The sequence below is a fragment of the Lissotriton helveticus genome, chromosome 10 (assembly GCF_964261635.1).
Source record: "Lissotriton helveticus chromosome 10, aLisHel1.1, whole genome shotgun sequence".
Classification (NCBI taxonomy): Eukaryota; Metazoa; Chordata; class Amphibia; order Caudata; family Salamandridae; genus Lissotriton; species Lissotriton helveticus.
Window position 1 is genome coordinate 70,012,787 of NC_136071.1, and position 12,592 is coordinate 70,025,378.

General features: G+C 43.9%; 1 pseudogene across 1 annotated transcript in view; it reads right to left on the reverse strand.

Moving 5' to 3' along the window:
* LOC144783940 (metalloproteinase inhibitor 1-like) overlaps positions 1-11,753 on the reverse strand; it is a 231,489-nt pseudogene extending 219,736 nt beyond the window's left edge. The window contains exon 1 of the transcript XR_013601609.1: positions 11,590-11,753. The product of XR_013601609.1 is annotated as a metalloproteinase inhibitor 1-like (transcript). The remainder of the gene's footprint in view (positions 1-11,589) is intronic.
* Between the last annotated feature and the right edge of the window lie 839 nt (positions 11,754-12,592).

A 12,592-nucleotide genomic window follows, 5' to 3' on the forward strand; every position in this document is an offset into this window, starting at 1 on the left:
CTCTTCACCATCAACACACAAAACACCGTCTTCATTCAAAGATACGTTATCATCCATGTCATCATTCCCATTATCCCAAACACACATGACTTGTTTCTGTCCAGTCTTACTGAGTCTCCTCCTGCACAATTTTGCAAAGTGACCAGCAACTCCACAAAACGTGCATTTGGATTTCCAAGCTGGACAACTTTTGTCTTTAGCATAATGACCCTGTTGCCACATCTAAAGCACGAAGGTATTCTATCACCTATATTTTTGTCATGAGTTATATTTCTAGGTTTAAAGGAATCTTTCGAATTAGGTTTCTTATTCTCTACTCTCTGGTTGCTAGATACCTTGCCAACAACTTCACCCTCTTTCTTTAAGGCTGCTTTAGCACACCTCTTTGACATTTCCGCCTTTTTTATTAAGGCAGTAACTTCAGCTAATGGAAATTCACCCACTACCCAAAGTTTCTCTTGAGTGCCATCATAAGCAGAATGCATAACAAGCTGATCTCTGATAAAATCATCGGGCAAATTACCAAATTTACAAGTAATCGCTAATTTTTTAAGTGCAGCAACATAGTCCTCGACAGTTTCATTGGCATTTTGCTTTCTTTGGAAGAATGTAAACCTGTCAATGCCCACACAAACAGTGGGGTGATAATGTAAATCAAGATCCTCCAATGCTTCAAGAAATACATCGCTGCTGCTGGCTCTGACTTTCTTCTCCATCTGATAGTAAACACGTAAACCCTCAGGACCCAGATTGTGTAAGAGTAATTTTTTTTCCTTTCCGCAGAATAAGAGTCTTCACTCTCTTCTTCTAGGACTGAAATATAATTAAAAAAATAGTCTTTCCATTCCGGCCATTTTAGAATAGGCTCACCTGGATGTGCTAAAAATGGAATTGGAGCAGTGATACCAGAATTATCTGTGCTCATTTCTGATCAGTAACAATAGAACACAAAGAAGAGAAGGAAAAAAAAAACAATGAGAAAACAACAAAATTGAATGGTGAAAATGTACCAAGTAAAGATACACACTATCCGAGGCCGGAAATCTGATGTAGATGGATAATATTTAAAGTAAATATCAAGGTTAGGATTGCTCACTCCCTTGTGAACTGCTTCAGTAAAAAGTATCTGGTTGCGATGATGCACGTAAAATGCAGTGGCAAGGTGTGCGTATCACCGCAGATCTATAGCGCGTAATACGTGGTGGCAAGGTGTGCGTATCACCGCAGATCTGTAGCGCTTAATATGCAATGGCAAGGTGTGTGTAACACTGCAGATCTGTGACCAGAAGGTAATGGCAGACAAAATGGTGGCACGTTACGCTTCGCGTGCTGGCGTATGAGCGTGTTTCGTGCTGACGTAGGAGCGGAAGGAGGGTGGCACATTTGCGCTGTGACGCGGTCTCTCAGGAGTGCAGTCTCGGGAATGAACGCAATGTTCCACTGCACGCGAAGGACTCACGAGGGCACAGATTAATTCCACGCAGTCATCACACGCTTCCAACGGACACCCCAGGTCAACAGTCAGTAATAAATAAAGTACCTTAATACTTGACTTCCCAGGACCACTAAGGTTGTAGTCCGATTCCAAGAAAGAAAAAAAACTCACGTAGTTTCTGAAGCAGGTACACAGGATGCAGCCAATTAAGTGGAGAAGATAAAAAAAAAATTCCTCTAAACTCTGCCTTGGGACGAGGAAGGTGGTAAATCCAGTAGAGCAGTTGTATCCCAAACGTCGCCAAATTGTAGATAAGACGAATGCTGGAAATCAGGTTGTAATTAGATTTATTGTAAGAACAGGCAGGTACAACCACCTCAGACCTCAGCCAGCATACAACTGACTCCCAGTGTAACATTCCAGAACCCAGTGGCATCTGGTTACCTAGAGACAGGTAACATAGATACCACAGTCATCACCTTGGTTAGTGCCCTTATTAGTGTCCTGGAAATAATTGTCATCATCTGAATCAAGAATATCTTGTATTATTGTTTGAGGAAAGTTTTATTTGTTTGATGCTGCATTCACATCCTTCAAAAGGAGGCTCTGGAGGGTCACTGTCCACGTGCATGTCTTAAGAGCACTCCCAACTAATTTCTCATCAATAGTAGATAATTGTTTATTCAGTACATCATCCTTATTAGAAGTAGATTTATTCTTTTTTACTTTCAAAGAAAAGTTCTGTGCCTTGCCATCCCCCACAGAATGGGTCAAAACATTTTTGATCACTAAGCTTTTAATAGTATTTTCTATGTTTTTGGTAATCTTTTTCACAAAGGAGGACAATGCTTGTTCGACTGATGACTGAATAAAATAATTTAAATTACTACAAAAGTCCTCACCTTCATCATCACCGTGGAAAGCTGAGGTAAATTCTTAATTCATGATAAATATTCTAATGTAAAAATAAACATGAAATAAATCAATAATTGGCAATGTGAAATATTTATAAGAATTCAGAAATGTGGAGGAAAAAAACCAAGAATATACAAATAATATGTAGAAGACTCCTTAAATTAGTATTGAAAGGGTTAAATGTTATTTGTTAAAAGGGTCAGTCAGCAGAGATAAGCGTGCCCTCTGTGATGAGGCTGCTTCTAAAATAATTACGCTAACCAACATTGGGGAGGAAGAAGCAGGCGGAGACTGGGTATAGGCCGTGCCCTGAAGAGGAGTCAACCGCAACATCCATGGACCCCCAAGAGAAGGGCCCGCGTCATCAAGAAGGGAACCGGTTAACAAGAGAACCTCTGCCCGCTAGGAGCGGAGAAAGTGTAAACTACTGTCATATCCTGAAGTGAAGTCACATGCTTTGACGGTCAGCCTCTGAGAAAGAAAGAGAACCCTTCGATATCAAAGGACTTGGGCTGGAAGAGCCTCTTAAGCACTGCGTCAGTGAATGAATAACGGTATACTGTAAGGAAAAAACTATTGTCACATGACACAACTGTGTCACAATAACATTGAGTAAAAATCTATTATATTTATAAGCAAAAGTTCACTTGTTGTGAAATTCAGTAAGAAAAAAAATATATTACATGTATTAAGTTTAAAATATTTAGAGCTAAGGAAAGAATTAAATCTTGACTGAATTGCCAGAAAAGAGGGCGATTGCAGTCAGGCTTGCTGTTATAGAGGATCATTGTCTTTGATTGGTTTTATTAATCAACTACTGTTATTCTCCTATTGGCTTGTAGTCCTTAAGCCTTATGGGAAATGTAGTTTTCTTTTGCTTCTTGACTCCTGTCATGAGAAGTATAATATGAGCCTCCGGTCTTGCCATAAAATTACAACGTCATGCGGGCATTAGCATTTGGTTTGGAAGGTTGATAGCTGTCCCCTCAAAGAGTGTCTGCTTTTTTCCTTTTTCTCTGCCTGGGTGCTTCCAGGCTAACTGAACAGCACAAAGGCTAGGTCTGAGCCGGCATCCAAGCGCAGACGGTACAGGGAACACAGGGCAGCAGGCTTTTTCCACCTTTGCACCCCACAACTGGAATGTATTAATCAGGAAAAGAAAAAAGACCCTTGGAAAGACTATACTAATGGTAACTTAAATTCAACACACACTTCATTCACACTGGTGTCAAAGATCTGAATGCCCCAAGTATTGGGGCATTCTGATCTTCGTGGTCTTTTGTGTTTTTCCTACTTTTGTGGCTTTCCCTGGTAGATTCTGCTTTCACACTTTGCTCAGTCTTGTTTAGCCATGCTCTCGGTCTAGTCCAGCGCTTTGCCTGCATGAAATTCTTCCTACATCTTTATTCTGTCTTACTAAAAATATACTTACATCTTGCCAAAGGAGTTTTTAAATATCTTTTGGTCTGCTTGCAACAATCAGAAGATATCTCCCCGTTTGCAAGTTTCTAATCAAAAAAGGCTGCCAGGATAGTCATCCTTTCCTCTAAAGAGCTAGAAAGGAGAAAACCTTCAACTATTCCACTTTTAAAATGTAAAACACACTTTTTGGTGGACAATCTGATATTTAAAACTACATAACCAACACTTTTTATTACTCTGAAAGTGTTTGCACTGTGGGTTAAATCTTAGTACAACAGTTTGTGAGTTCATGCTGAACATCTGATGCAACTCTTGTTGCAGTGAGGATGCACTGGTCTCACTAGACTCTTCATCTGTGCATCACAGAATGACGCCATCAACTGGCATATATTGGAGTGGAGAATGATGGGAAATGCATCTTTGTGTCTCCCCAGTAAATGGAGAACAGAATTTTCTCCTTGCAGAGATAGTGATGAAAATTAAACAAACCTGTATACCTTATTACAAATTTACTTCCCGGTTACAGATACCAAAGAATACTCTTTTGTATCCTGGACACCTTCGGCAATGTTCTGCGGCGAAGGTAGAAGTATATCGGGTCCCCATTGTACCATATGCACCTACCATCTCCTGACAGTGTACACTAATCACAAACTCTGAACTGCCCAGTATCTAGATGTACTTTTGGTGTTCTTTGTTACAGCATTATGTGACCACTCATAAATGCCCCTAATGGCACAGGATACTATCTCCCCACCAGCCTAATGTCCTTCAGTACACATGGATCATTACCAAGTTGTAGTGTGTGATGTATATTTCGAAAATCCCAATCTACCCAGGATTTTGTGAAGAGTAAATGACATATTTTCTGCAATAATGGGTACAGACACCTATTAACCTAAGGTGGCAAGTTTTGCATTCATCGGCAACTGGGACACAGGCACTACCTGGGGAAACAGTACCTGCCTTCTTTTTTTCCCGCGCTGTTTAGCGCTCGAGCCCTTCTCTGACTGCCGGTCCACCCCGCTGCCGCCAAGGAACATCAAGCGGCCGCCGAGCGGGGGGGACTACAACCCCCAGAAGCCCCTGCACATCGCCCCGCCCAACTACGCCCACATCCGTGCCCGGAGGGCGCTCAAAACAACGGCGCTCCCGCTGTGGAGCGGGAGCCTCTTGCATTCATCGGCAACTGGGACACAGGCACTACCTGGGGAAACAGTACCTGCCTTCTTTTTTCCCGCGCTGTTTAGCGCTCGAGCCCTTCTCTGACTGCCGGTCCCCCCCCCCCGCTGCCACCAAGGAACATCAAGCGGCCGCCGAGCGGGGGGACTACAGCCCCCAGAAGCCCCTGCACATCCCCCCGCTCAACTACGCCCACATCCGCGCCCGGAAGGCGCTCAAAACAACGGTGCTCCCTCGGTGGAGCGGGAGCCTCTTGCATTCATCGGCAACTGGGACACAGGCACTACCTGGGGAAACAGTACCTGCCTTCTTTTTTTCCAAGTGCTGTTTAGTGCTCGAGCCCTTCTCGGACTGCCGGTCCCCCCCCGCTGCCGCCAAGGAACATCAAGCGGCCGCCGAGCGGGGGGACTACAGCCCCCAGAAGCCCCTGCACATCGCCCCGCCCAAATACGCCCACATCCGCGCCCGGAAGGCGCTTAAAACAACGGCGCTCCCTCTGCGTCGCAGGACGCGCACGGGCAGCGCCGGGTTAAGCCCGGGCAAAGGGCGGGCCATCTGTGGCCATCTGAGGACGAAGGAGGCCGGGCTGGGCCAGCCCTCTGACATTCTCTAAATGGGTAAGCATAAGAAAGTAACTAATCCTGACGAGGGAGGGAAGAAGGCCAAGGTGCCTAGACACTCGGAGTCCATCATCTCCTATCTATCTTCTGCAGTGGGGGCGCTTACAAAGGAAATTGCTAATGCGGAGCAGGAGCTTGGTTTGGCCCCCTCGCCTTCTATAAATAGTACACATGTCACTGAGACTGACCAAGCGCCCCGTATACCTTTAGAGCTGGAGGTGGTTGTAATAAACCCAAATAACATCATTGCACCCACTGTCTGCCCTTTGCCTGGTAAACCTCGATCCCTGCAACCGGTACAGCGCACTGGGATTATTGGTCAAGAATCTAAGAATAATACAAAAAGGAGGAAGAAACTAGAGGCTACACCGAACACTGTTATTGTGACTAATGATAACCTTGGCGAGCAACTAGAGGCCTTGTTTAATGCCCGCATTGAGCCTCTGCTTTTGGGTATAGCGAAAGACATTGTGGAAACCTTAAATACCTGTCTTGCTGGACTTCTAAAGAAATGCGCTTTAATTGACACATATGTCAACAAGCATATTTTAGCCCAGGAACCTCCCAGGACGGGTATTGATCCCGTATGTAATAGAGATAAGGAGCATGCTAGACACTTAGCACCTATTTCCCCTATAGATGAGGTGGTTCTTGACAATGGCAGGGCCCGGGTTTCCCACACAGGGACCACAAGTGTAAATACCACTCGCCCAAGGCTAGGTCCCTCAGGTAGCCTCTTAGCGTCCCAAAGTCCAGTTAGCAGTATACAGGCAAGGATTTGTCAAACGAATCTGGATCTGCCCCCAGATGCTGCTCCCTTGGTTGCTACATTCATCGGAGTTGATCCTCTCCAAGAGGGAGAGTCAGAATCAGTTACTGGTTTAATAAATAAAGCGAGAGTTTGGTGCGCTGAAACCTGCAGCAGAGGGTTGAACATCTCAAACAGGATCTTTATGGCTGGATTGGGAAAAGCTCAAAGAAAACAGAGGGGGACTGTGTTGTAGTTGATTTTAATAGTCCAGATTTGGCAGATAGACTGTTCTAGGATGGTTCTGAGATCTCACAAACAGGACAAATGAGACCGGTCCCTTTGGGATTTTCTAACCCATCCCCTGATATACCCTATGGGGCACGTCATATTACCATGAAAAAGAGAGCATGGAATACAGATTTCGGAGGTGTAAGACCACCTGTGAAACGTTGCCCTCAGCCTCTGATGGGGGTCAGGGTGTCTCGGTGGCCTCCCACCTCCAGACGACCCATGCTTCTCTAGAGGGCAGTGGGCTGGTATTGAGCAATCGATTTGCCCCCTTTTCAGACATAGATGAAAATGATTGACAGATAGCTCCGACTCTGCCCGTCATGCTTAGTGCCCCAAATCCTGAGGCGACAGTGGACTACAAAATCATTTGCTGGAATGTAGAAGAGAGCAGATACTTTATAGCTAGTCACGATATAATAGCTATACAGGAATCTTGGGACCCTTCCGCCAGCTTTTGGCTGGATGGTTTTATTAGTGTTGTCGCCCCGGCCATCCCAAGCACTGCAGGAAGAGCAAAGGGTGGTCTCATCTCCCTTTTTTCTCTGAAACTTATGGGGACATTAAGCGTGGTAGAGGCAGGTTCGCCAAATCTTTTGATAGTAGAATGGGCAGTCTCTTCTACCCGTAAAATTATCTTAATTAACTTTTATAACTCTTGGGAGAGGGATGTTGATACCCAACACATTGCCTCTCTGGAATTTTTTTTATTTAATTTCAGTCAAAACCCATAACACTAAATTCAAGCTTATTTTAATGGGCGATTTTAACATTCATCCCTGTGGTGACATATGTTACGCAGGAGTGCAGGAGGGTCCAATTGGTCCAGTGGTTCCCCATTTTGAGCACACAAGGCCAGGAGAGGCTCTCGAAGAGTTGCTGGCCAATTCTAATGTATTTGAACCAAGCCATACCGAGGGGGAGGCAAGGGTAGTTACCTACAAGGGTACTGACCCCGGCACAGTGATAGATTATATTTTTATGACGCCGGGAATCTTACATAGGGTTGTGTCCTATAAAGTAATTGTTTCGATATATAGCGATCACAACCCAGTGTTGCTTGAGTTGTGCTGGGGAGACCCCATGGGCATTAAGAACAGCTCTTCCCAGGTGGGGCCCGCTATACTCCCTAAGGACCAAGGGAGAAGGCTTAAGTGGGCAAAGGTAGTTCCCAAAACTTTTTGGGATGAATTGCTGCCTAAAATTGAGGGTAATGTGGCTATCTGCCAGGATTCCAATGCTACCAATCAAGAAATTATGGGGGCCTTCAAGACCATATGCGCACATATCTCGAATGACCTGTCCACCAAACCATGTCATGGGGGTAACAACCAACTTAGATGGTTTGACTTTAATTGGTCGAGGGCCCATAGGGCCCTTGCACAAGCACTGAAGAATACCCCGAGAGACAAGGCACTCGTTGCTGACCTAAGGAGGGCGTACAAACAAACGATCACCAGATGAAAAAATGACATAAAAAAGGCAGCTTGGGAAAAATTACTCTCAATTGATGTATTGCGCGATAGTGGGCACTTCGGGGCAACGAAAACCAGCCTTTCTTCTCTGACTCTGACAACACAATCATGCACTGCGTCATTCCTGACGACAAATGGCTTCGTCATTTTAAAGAAGTTTATGGCGACTCAGATTCCGGCTCCCCAAGTGTCCCACTGCTGGTGCCCGAGTCCGCGCCCTTACTTTTTAATTATGATGAAGTAGAGAGAGCAATTGTAGAGACATCAAAAAATAAGGCTCCGGGGCCAGATGGAGTCCCAGCAGACCTTTATAGACATTCACCCAAACTTTGGGCTAAGGTTTTAACAAATGTCTTTTATGCTGCTAATGGTAATTTTTTCCCTGCCACCTGGGTCACCTCAATCATTGTACCGATCTTTAAAAAGGGGCAGCGAGGTGATCCCGCTTGCTATAGACCCATCTCCCTGCTAGACTCTGCTGTTAAAATATTGGGCAGAGTCTGATTGTTTAAACTAAGGGATAACATAGACAGCTGTGGGGTCTTGTCTAACTTACAATATGGGTTCAGAGAAAAGAGAGGTACCCTGGACCAGTGCTCGAACCTGCATCTCTTAATCTCAAATATACGGTAGCCAAGGAGGGGGTCTTTATTCCTGGCCTTTAAGGACGTCTCCTCGGCCTTTGACATGGTAAATAGGGCTAAATTGTGGCCAATTTTTGGGGAGATCGGCATTGACCCTTCACTTGTTAGCTTCATGGCGTCCCTTCACCAGGAGTTGTTTGCAACAGTTAGGTTTACCAAAGAGGGCAGATGTACGAGCTACTTTAAATCCAAGCGGAGAGTGAGACAGGGTTGCATCCTGGCCCCCCTCCTTTTTACCATCTATATTAACAGATTGGGAAACCATTTAGATGCACCAGGGGTGGACGCTCCGCGTGTGGGAGATGCAATAATACCGGCTCTCCTATACGCAGATGACGCAGTTTTCCTAGCCCGTACTGGGGTGGGACTACAGAGACTGTTGGACCTATTCGGGGTTTTTATGGACCGGTTGGATTTGAAGATTAACGCAAAAAAATCCCATTCAATGGTGGTTGGTCATCATAGAAACAAGTATGAAGCTAAAACTTTTATGTTTAAGGGCGAGGTGGTATTCAGGGTTCCCCTATTTTCTTATTTAGGGGTTCTCTTTGATGAGAAAGGTACGTGGGGTCCTCAAGTTAATGCCAAGAGTTTATCTGTGGCAAGATCTACAGCAGCTATTATGGGCTTTTCTAAACGTTTGGGGGCCAGGCCCATGGAGGCCGTTTTAAAAGTATACAACACAAAATGCATCCCAATTGCCACTTATGCCTCTTCTCTATGGGGCTACGTATCTCATGAAAAGACCCAAATAGTGGAAAATAGGTTTTTGAGATACCTTCTGGCAGTTCCCCAGTCTACCCCTACTTTTTTGATTCATTCGGTGGTAGGCCTCGAATATGTTACAGATAAGTTGAAAATTGCCCCTAATATTCTGGGTATTTTTTTTTTTTTTTTTGAAAGTTTTATATAGCGCGAACAAGATCTTTGCAGATATCAGACATGGCTCAACCAAGAAATAACTTTGAACCATGCCATTTTGAGCGATGTTGTGGCTTTGGATTATGCTAAAAGGGTTCCCTGGTTGGAAGATTTGAGAAAAACATTTAAACAGTTAGGACGCCCGGAGCTTTATTTAATGCCATCTTGCATCAGGAAGGAGGATGTTAATTGGATCAAGTTGCACTTTGCAGAAAGGACAAGATTGGCTTGTGAGGAGCAGGAATTATTAAAACCTACAGTTAGATCACATTATATGCTACTAATTTCCCCCTCACTCGAGCCATATCTAAAAATAGTGACTAAACCTTTTCATAGAGTCCTATTGATGAAATTTAGATTTAACCTGATTCATTACTCTCTGGGCACCTATCAATCATGGGGCAAACCAGAAGGTTGCCCGCCCTGTAACTGTGACAATTTCTCGCAACAGGATACAATGCATTTTAGGTAAGTGTAAGAAATAACTGATGCTTACACTGAGAGGTGCTGCTGCAGAGCTGTAACGAGACAGACGCTCAGGACCCCCGCCCTTCTGACACCGGCATTCCGGTACCTGTTGGACATCACTGAGCCGCTCTCCCCCCCTCCTCTGAGAAAGACCCGCGCTCAACAAGGCCCCACCTGCCACACGCTCTTGACCCGGACTCGGAGGCACACCTCCACTGATACACATTGACATTCTTCTGGTTCTATTAGCCCTTTACCCTTGCCCCCCCCCATTTTAAGTTATTTTCTTTCTCTTTAGTTTCATCCTCCAACACCTCGCAATGTTGGCGAGTCCTTTCCTTTTATTTGGTCCCGACCTCAATTTCCCCTCCTGGTTCCGTTTGGATGTCAAGGCAGTGTTACCTGTGACATGCCAGTTACACAGTTGTGAATATTATATTAGTTACTGATACCCAACTAATCCGCAACATTCTAAATATGACCATACAATAGGGGATACACTATATGTTGGCTTACGGGAGTGACCTGGGGAAGGCGCGCAACTGCACAAACATGCCGCCTCCCTCCACATCTCATCCCCATACACCATGCTGTACTGCCAATAACACCGTCCGACATCACATTCTCAGAACTACACATCCCTTCTCATATATCCTATCAGTTTTGCTGCAAGAACCGTGATATGTGTTCAATGACCCATTATGTATCATTACTATACTGTATTGTCGTTATGGAGCTATGCAGATTACATAATGTATAATTGTATACCGAAAATGAATATTGGAAAACTAATAAAACAAATTCATACAAAAAAAAGGATACAATGCATTTTATTATGTTCTGCGGGTTTTATTCAGGAATAAGGAAAAAATACCTGTTACCAATTCTGAGAGAGGCAGGCTTTATCCAAGTCAGACCTGCCCTCACTCATCTTCAGATGTTGAGTAGCACCCGCAACATTTTTTATGTGGCTAGTTTTCTAGTTGTGGCAATTAGAATTAAAACAAAAAAATTGTCATCAAATGTTTTAACCTGACAGATTTTTAACAATTATTTTGATTTTAATTTGATTAATTGTAGTGTATCTGTTCTAAAGGGGCCTGCGCTGAGCTTGTAAATATATGAATTGCTCAATTCTGTGAATGTATGTAAATCTTTTATGCCTTTTATGATTTTATATAATCGAATAAAGTGTATTTGACTGACTGACTGGCACGTTTTAAAGATGCCACTCTCCAGACAATACATCTTCAAGAGCAGCACAGAGTGTTTCTGGGGATGCAGAAAATTTCTGATCCCCTTCCTGTGCTTGACCCCATAACATATGCCTGTTGTTTGTTTCCATAGCATTCCCCAGGTGTAGATAACCTAGTTGGAGCAAAACCTTTCAACCGATGTCCAGGTAATAGCCTTGAACAGTCAGAGAAAACTGAACCAGTATCAGACATTCAGATTTAACAATACTTACCAAGACCTGAGTCGCAGAAGGCCCTCTGAGGGTGGTTCGGCATACAGCTGCAGCAGTCTGTGCTTGGATAAGCTTCAATTGACATCAGAGCCATTACAAGCCACAACCGGATCTTGGCATCCATGGTGATAATGGAGAGTGGCAGAACCTTCTTGATGTCTGTTGACCTGGCACAATGAAAGAAAACTCTGATGTTATAGGTCTCAAAACTGTGAATTAGAAAAGCTGGATCCAGCTGATTGGGTCTTTCTCCTGCCCTTATATTTTCTTATTCTACAAAACTATACATTCCAATATAAATATAGCCAAAATACGCACACATGTGATCAAACAGCCTCTTGCAATATAGAGATGAAAGATGAATGAATGAATGAGTTTTATTCACGATCGATTACTTGAAATCGATACATGAAGGCACCAAACACAGCGTTTCCCTAGTAAAAGTATAAACAAAGTTAAAACCATATTAAAAGGATATCAGCAGTACCTCTTAAAAGACATGACATTTCAAACAACATTAACATTCTTCGCAGGAATAGTCTTGTCATCAAGGAGCATGTGTATTAACTTTTCGTGACAGACAACTTATGAAAGAATGTGGCTGCTTTTGTGCCTAGTTACCCGTGAGTTAACTCAGGTCAATTTAATGACTTTTTGTGGTTGACCCTGCAAGGGATTGTAGCTGTAGCTTGACCAGGGTTCACAACCCTGTCAACCACCAACCCAATCTATAATAGATCACCAACAGGGTCTAGATGCCTGTAAGCACTTTCTCGAGAGTATACTACAGAGGTACCGTGAACATACCAAAATGATCATCGAAATGATGGAATTTTGTTTAAAAAACAACATTTTTTCTTTCAATGGCACCCTCTATAGGCAGATCAATGGTACTGCAATGGGGTCTTGCTTTGCTCCCAGTTTTGCTAATTTATTTATGGGCTACTGGGAGCAAGAAATCCTTGCCAATACCAGTCTGGTGAGGACTTCCTTAAGGTCGTCA